The 7466-nt window shown below is 45.5% G+C and overlaps 1 pseudogene; it reads right to left on the reverse strand.

The window, feature by feature from the left end:
• LOC123425007 overlaps positions 1-5001 on the reverse strand; it is a 70322-nt pseudogene extending 65321 nt beyond the window's left edge.
• Between the last annotated feature and the right edge of the window lie 2465 nt (positions 5002-7466).

Consider the following 7466-nt stretch of genomic DNA (forward strand, 5'->3'; position numbering starts at 1 on the left):
AATGCACATGTGTTTTGTGGAGACGAACGCCTCGCAGCCAAAAAGTGATTTTCAGCCCAAACTGTACGACGGACCACACCGCATACATGACCAGTTATGGCCTAGCTAGCAGCCCACGCGAGGTAGAAGAAGTGGACGCACAGGTGTTTTGTGCACATGGTTGCTGCACTAGGTTGAATCAAACAAACCAATCTTCTATTTAAGAGCACAACATTGGAACAACACATACCACACTCTTTTTCCAAGGGCCAAAAGAAACATCGCAGCAGCATGCACAATTCTTTTCCCATTTAAGAGTGACATGGGACTCGCTGTTAGACACTCTAGAAGTAGGCAACAAGGTTTTCCTCTAGATATGCCACCGAAACACAACAGATGGATTTATTAGGATTAGGAAGCATCGGGACATCATTTAATGGTTGATCCCATCGGCTTTTGATCATAATGGCTTCAAGCTCAGTGATGCAACGAAGAATATGTCCATGTGTCCATCCACCACCAGGTCCCCATAAGGATGACGGGCCAACCGGGTGTAGTCCTCCATACCAACCTCAAGGTGAAGCCTCCTCTGGATGTGGAGTAACCTGTGCCGGCCGGTGGACGATGTGAGACAGGGATGAGCACGAGCAGCAGGCTGTTCACTATTGATCGGGCCATAGTTGCAGATTGAGCTTGGGCACCACGGGGAGGACCAGTCCAGTGTGTACATGCTCACACTAGATGTCACTTATTTCTATAGTAGTAACTGTAGACCACACTATCTGTTAACAAAGGGCGAGAGCGCGCATCTCCTTCCTTTGGATGAGTCAGTCGACAAAACTAGCAGCACGAACTATTAGACAAGTGTTAGCTAGCAATGAGATCAGTGCAAGTGTGCGTGCATCTACCACTCCCCTTAGATCATGTCCTATGTAGTTTGCACAATTCCTAGCCCGAGTTGTTGCTGTTGTAATGTCTGTACAAATAGGCGTCCGAAAGTTGCACTGAATCCTATCCCCCCTACAAAAAATTGGGAATGCAATGTTGCAGATACCATATATGGAGTGTTGCACGAGGATAACACCATATATATTGTCCATGGATGTAGCAGTGAGTAGTGACAGTATAATTAATCTCCATAGATTTCTTAAACAATGTTTTCTTTTCACATCGTCTGACATTCAGTCGTTTAAACACGTTGCCCTAAGATGCAACCTTAATTGATTTTCCACATCTGCATATTTTGTCGGTTTATTTTGGTCAACATGCCGGGATAGATTAACATTTGGTTCAGATAAATAAATGAGTGTTCAGACGTTGTCAGTCATTTTAATTGAAACTTGGCTGAGATAGTTCTGATCAATGCCGATGCGGCTGGCAGCTCGATAAAGAGCGTGGGCACACACACACATGGACATACAGATTTTCTGGCGATGGCCAAGCAAGCTAGTTTGTCACTGTGCGTCTTTGGTCTTTACTCGGATACTTTTATCTGTCTGCTCCGTGATCTAAAAAAAATATCTGCTCAGGTTCAGTCGCAGGATGTGGCTGTTGGTTGGCTATCGCGTTGATGCTCAGAGATCCATTCATGTCCATTGTTTTTCTTTAGTGCTCCGCTTACCTAGAAAATATATAACACATATCTCGTGAAGGGAACATAACATTTGAGCAAGAATTCAATTGTGAAAGTTTCAGTGTTCAAGGTGTTCAAGTTGTAAGTTATAATAGATTTCACGAATGAAAGGGGTTAGTGAGAGTCAGAAACCGCAAGTGAACTTGTTGCACTGGACAAATATAAGAATCGATAACAGAACTGGCATTATTGATCAAATGATACAAGTGCCTCAACTCGGTTCAAACGAATCATCTAGGTTTCATGACATGATGCCTCACACTACATGAACAACTATAGCTGATTTTTTTTTCCAAAGTCCGTATGATGTGTTTTCTGATGCTGATCTAGAACTTGCTCTCGTTCTACAAGAAGATCCATAAACAGTTCGTTCAGGTAACGATAACATGCAATGTATATCCTATGTTACACAATCAAGATGAAAACTTGACATGCCTATGTCCCTTCCTGTAAAAATATACGGAAATGTACAGACCAGTAGAATGATCCCAACTTCCCAAGCAGAACTACTTCTTTCCTATCTTTCCAATATGACCGATAGATCGATTTCCCAGGGGAGATATGATGGTTCCATGCGAGCTACTAGAACTATTTGAATGACTTAGCTATAGATGGCCATTCTGAGAACAGGAAGATGTAAGAGGAGCGTGATGCATAGACTCCTGGTTTGAATGTTGATATCCTTTCCCCTTAAAAAAAATGTTGATGTCTTTCAGGATCTGACACTGCCTTTTCAATTGAAGTTTCAGCTACCATGGCATCGTTATCATGGTTGTGAAACAGCAAGGGGAATGAAAAAATAGAGAGGGTTTTATTTATAGTACTATAACTACAGAGAGGGTTATTAGAATAAAATTACATGTCTTAATTGCTGTGCACCCATCCATCTACGAGTTAATTTGTTTTTTATCTGAGAAGGAATTCCCTCGGCAACTTTGGCTGTTGTCGAAGAACGATAAGGACACTACAAGAGATAGGCCCATTTGAGCTGTCTGGCAAAGGGGTCTTGTACTAGTGATCTATTGATGTATTTGTGGTTAAGATTTTGACATTTCAGAACTTGGGACTCAATTGATTCCGTGTGCTTGGCGGAAACATATCAAGCATAAAGTAAAATATAATAAATTGGCCAATCACCCTCAGGAATATACCCTAAAATAGAAGAAAATGGCTGAATGGAGACTAGGTGATGAGCCTAGGTGAAGCTACCACCGGTAGGCTATGCCCTAGCTTAGCAGCACTTTATTTCTTTCAGCTGAACAATAATATCTCTACTGATGTTGAATTGGCATTTTATCTTGCGCGGAGGCTCAGGCTTCGTTTGGAGCAGTAACACCAAAAAAACAAGCATATTGTACATCACATGAAAATGTGGTAAACTCGAGCTTAGCTCCACAAAATAGTTTTTTAGACGAGCTTCACAGAACTTGTGGGGGGTGTCCAATAAATAAATTCATGTGATTAAGATCAATGAGAAAACTGCTTGCCTTGAAAATCCGGGTTTAAGGCGTAAGAAATAGCATGCATGTCCACCCAACTAAGCCTTGTCAACAGCTTGATTAGCCCTTGAGATTGACTGTACTCTACATCAAACAACTCGACAAAATTGTGAAGCTTTAGAATTCATGATAACTAGCACCCAAGCAGAGAAAGATATATAATAGCTAGAAGTATTCTTATTACTTAATGCATCAAGGAGAAGAATAAATAAGCAATAGGATATGAAGTTGTCTACATGTGCCCAAGTACATATAATATATGCATTCAATTCAACCATATATATTTACCACATTATTTTAGCATGTCGCAAGACGGTGAGCTTCCTTCAGCAATGACGTTGGAATACAAAGACAAGGTAGGACTAGGAAGCACTGGGAAATTGGGTAGCAGATCAGCAAGAACCACTAGGTGAGAACACCATAGGAAAAGTCGAAGAAAAAATGTTCAGTGAAATGCAAACTTTTACATGGCTGCCCTCATTTTTTAGATTGTGCAATTGGTGGGACAAATAGTATTGGCGTAGCAACTATGAGAATCGTGCAGCAATTTTGGTTCGACGCAGGGTCTCTCACATGGCTTTGGCTTGCGTATTTCAGGGTTGGACGCACTGACCAGGCATCTCTCAATAGACAGTTGATCCCCCAGCCACCTTGATCATCATTGATTTGTATAATTGTATCCCTACCATGTTAGTGTCAATTTCGAGCTGTGCAAATTGAGGGTGTATCATAGCGATGGCAACCTCCACTAAAAGTCAAGATTAGTCTGAACTTAGAACATTTCTTTTATTTCTTTGAATAAAGAAATATTTTAATATCACAAAAATATGAATTATATACAACCTCTGCACTAATGAAATGTCATAAAGCCACACAGGATGGACATAGCCCAGAAAATAAACAAAAAAATAAAAAATAAAAAAGGTCTCGCCAGAGTGATCAACCTCTCTGAGCAGCAGCACACAACCGCCAACAAAGACAACATCCGGAAAACATAAGAGGTCTAAAAAACGACGTCTTCTAAGATGAAAATAGTGCACAACCGCCGCCCGGTCCAAGATCTTAGGTTTTCATCCTGAAGAAAGTTCGAGCTCTCAATGCCTTCAAAAAGGCAATTGACATACACAACAATGAAGACCAGACCTCAGGTTTTCAAACTGAAAGTCATTTTTTAGAAAAGGAGGATGACCCCCGGCCTCTGCATCTGGGAGATGCGCATACGGCCACTTTATTAATTATTATCGAGGACCTTACAAAGTATTATAACAATATGCCTGAATCCACCATCTTGGCAAAAAGTGCCGCTACTCCTATCCATATGATGTAGGGGTGCTAGCTGGGACCCTACCCAGACAACTCACCCAAGCCTCACATCAAAAGCTGGAAGCCCCAGCCGAGCCACATACCGGGTCTGGGGCACAAACCGGTCATACGCACTCGTGTCTTGTCGCCGCCATCTTCCACCGGTCCGTCCTCATAGCAGATATTGAGGCTTCTACCTTGTCTAGCCACTCTGCCATTGACGTCACCATGACGCCAAACAGCTACCTCCTCCTGCGCGAGTCCATCTCCACGCACCGGATGTCAAGTCCCCACAGCGCCAGGCCGTCGATATCCGCTGCCATCAATGTGTGAGATGAAGCACCGCTCCACCATCCCTCCAGCCAGCACTTGCTCCAAAACGATGCCCCCAGGAAGGAAGGCGATATAACGCCATCATAGTCCGATCCAGGAAGACCCACATCTAGAGTTTCCTCTGGAGCATCCCGAGCCTGATAATGCAAACTGCAACTGGCAGTTGCTCCACCAGACGAGCGGCGGCGATGCCGCCACAACATCCAAGATGAAGTTGGCCAAAATGTGCCGACACCTAACCGCCACCACCTCCATCGCCGCTTGAGCAGCCCCCGAGCAACGCCTTCAGGAAGGAGCACGCCACCGCGGTGTCGTCGTCACTTGGAACAAGGGGTTATGAGGTTTTCACCTGAGCTCCTGGGAGGGGTGTAAGGAAGGGGATCCTCTCCGAAGCCTCCAGCAAGGGGAGCAACCCCCAAAGGCGCTGCCTTCGGAGTGGCCGCCGCGCCAGCCAAGGGATTCCCCCAGAACCCTTCCAGCCACCGGATCTACAAGGCCTTCACCCAAGAACAGCGAGAAGCCATCAGGGGTCGGATCCACTGCAGATCGGAGTAGATTGTGCTCGAGAACGAGCATCACCATGGCCACCAGCATCCAATGAGACCCGCCGCCGCAGCTGACGGCCACCACCTTCCCGCCACCCACACGGCCAAGCATGGGAGGCCGAGACCGCGCCTGCAGGAGCAGATCCGCAATTGATCCATGCCCGCGTCGCCGCCCCGGAGCCAACCCCTCGCGCAGCGTCCATGGCCTGAAAGTCATGACTCGACAGCCGAGCAGCACCACAAAAAATGAAATCCTCCAGTGTTGCCGCCTCCACTTGTCTTTGTTTCTTCTAAAAGTATCAACCACCTGACAGACTGATCCATGGCCCATCCGCCTTACTGATCCTCTACCTTAGACACCATGACTTTTATTCACCGCAGTCTACCCCATGGAGATCGAGATAATGACATGTCCCATGGTGTCAACAATCAACAGAGCTTTGTGCAGTGCCCTCATGGAGACGCATAGACTGATATGGACGTGCATGACCGGATTCTATCCGATCCAGAAATCTTTGGACAAGATCTACAGTAGTAGTTCCGGTACACTTCGACGACTCGATTAAGGAGGAACGATGTTGCAGAATGTTTCCATGATGCGATAAGAGCACTAGGACCGCAACCACACCGTCGCCTCCACCGCGTCAATGATATCACCGCCATGACAGAGGACATCGGTTTGCCCTGGCCACAGCCCATGCCTCCGGCTAAAGACGGAGTCCAGATCATGGCAGACCCCAATCACCCGGCACCCCCTTGTATGCATGCTCCGCCACCTTGAAGCGCATGGTGCTCAACCGTTCCCGACCGCCGTTAGTGTTAGGATCTCCCGTTGCACCACTGTGTCCCTTGCCATCACGGTGTCTCGGCCCAGCTATGCCATCCTGTGGCGCAGGCCTTGCGCGAGAAGGCGGAATTTCCTGGTTGCGTCCTCTGGCGGCGGGGAGGGAGGAGGGAGAGAAGGGAGGGAGCTGGCGGCAATGATAGTATCGCCCTCCCCATCGCCCACGGGAGCGACGTGGGAGGGATAAATTAAAAATGAAGTATTTTTAGTATTTTTCTATATTGCCATGGGAAATTTTCTAGGAGCAAGCACGATGGATTGGGATCCAACAAGCTTCTTTCTGGGAGTGTCGTCAAGGTCGGAAAGAATTTCCTTTGTGGTATCCTAGAATGGATGGGTATGGCGACGGTTGAAGTTCCTAGTATTTTTACTTACAAAATTACACCAGTTCATGCCTCTTCACTTCCTTATGGATGATATATTAACAGTACAAACATCTGGTCACACAAATCACAACAACAAGAAGACAAGTTGTTATTTTAACTTACAAGATTTTCATACTAAAATTGTGTTGCCCGACGAGGCCATTCCTTCTATGTTCGTGGGCATCTCTGATACGGCCATTTTGCATCATGTTTTGCTAATGTTATTTATAGTGTTTTTATGCATTATATCACTTTATGGAGTAATTCTAATGCATTTTCTCTCATAATATGCAAGGTTTACACAAAGAGGGAGAAAGCCGGTAGATAGAATTCTGAACCTGAAAAAGCTACGTCACAGATACTTATTATGCACATATCCAAATGGGCTGACACTTCACGAAGAATATTTTTGGAATAAATAAAAAATACTGGAAGAAAGAAGTACCAGATGGGGGATGCCAGGTACCCACTAGGCACCAGGCCATGCCAGCCCCCCTGGCGCACCCTCGTGGGTAGTGGGCCATCCGGCCAACTTCTGGCGACCATCTTCTGGTATATATTCAGTTTTAACCTAGAAAAAATAAGGAGAGGACATTCGATACGGAGAGCCGCCGTCTCGAGGCGGAACTTAGGCAAGAGCACTTTTTCCCTCCGACGGAGCAATTCCGTCGGGGGAACTTCCCTTCCGGAGGGGGAAATCAAGGCCATCGTCATCACCAACAACCCTCTCATTTTGGGGAGGCAAATCTTCACCAACATCAATAGAACCATCTCCTCTCAAAACCGTAGTTCATCTCTTGTGCTCAATCTTGTATCGGAACGTCAGATTGGTACGTGGGGGTGACTAGTAGCGTTGATTACATCTTGTAGTTGATATTTTATGGTTCATTTGGTGGAAGATCGTATGTTCAGATCTAATATGCTATTTAATACCCTACTGTTCATGATCATGTTCATTACTTGTGA

Source organism: Hordeum vulgare, chromosome 2H (assembly GCF_904849725.1).
Source record: "Hordeum vulgare subsp. vulgare chromosome 2H, MorexV3_pseudomolecules_assembly, whole genome shotgun sequence".
In the NCBI taxonomy this organism is placed as follows: domain Eukaryota; kingdom Viridiplantae; phylum Streptophyta; class Magnoliopsida; order Poales; family Poaceae; genus Hordeum; species Hordeum vulgare.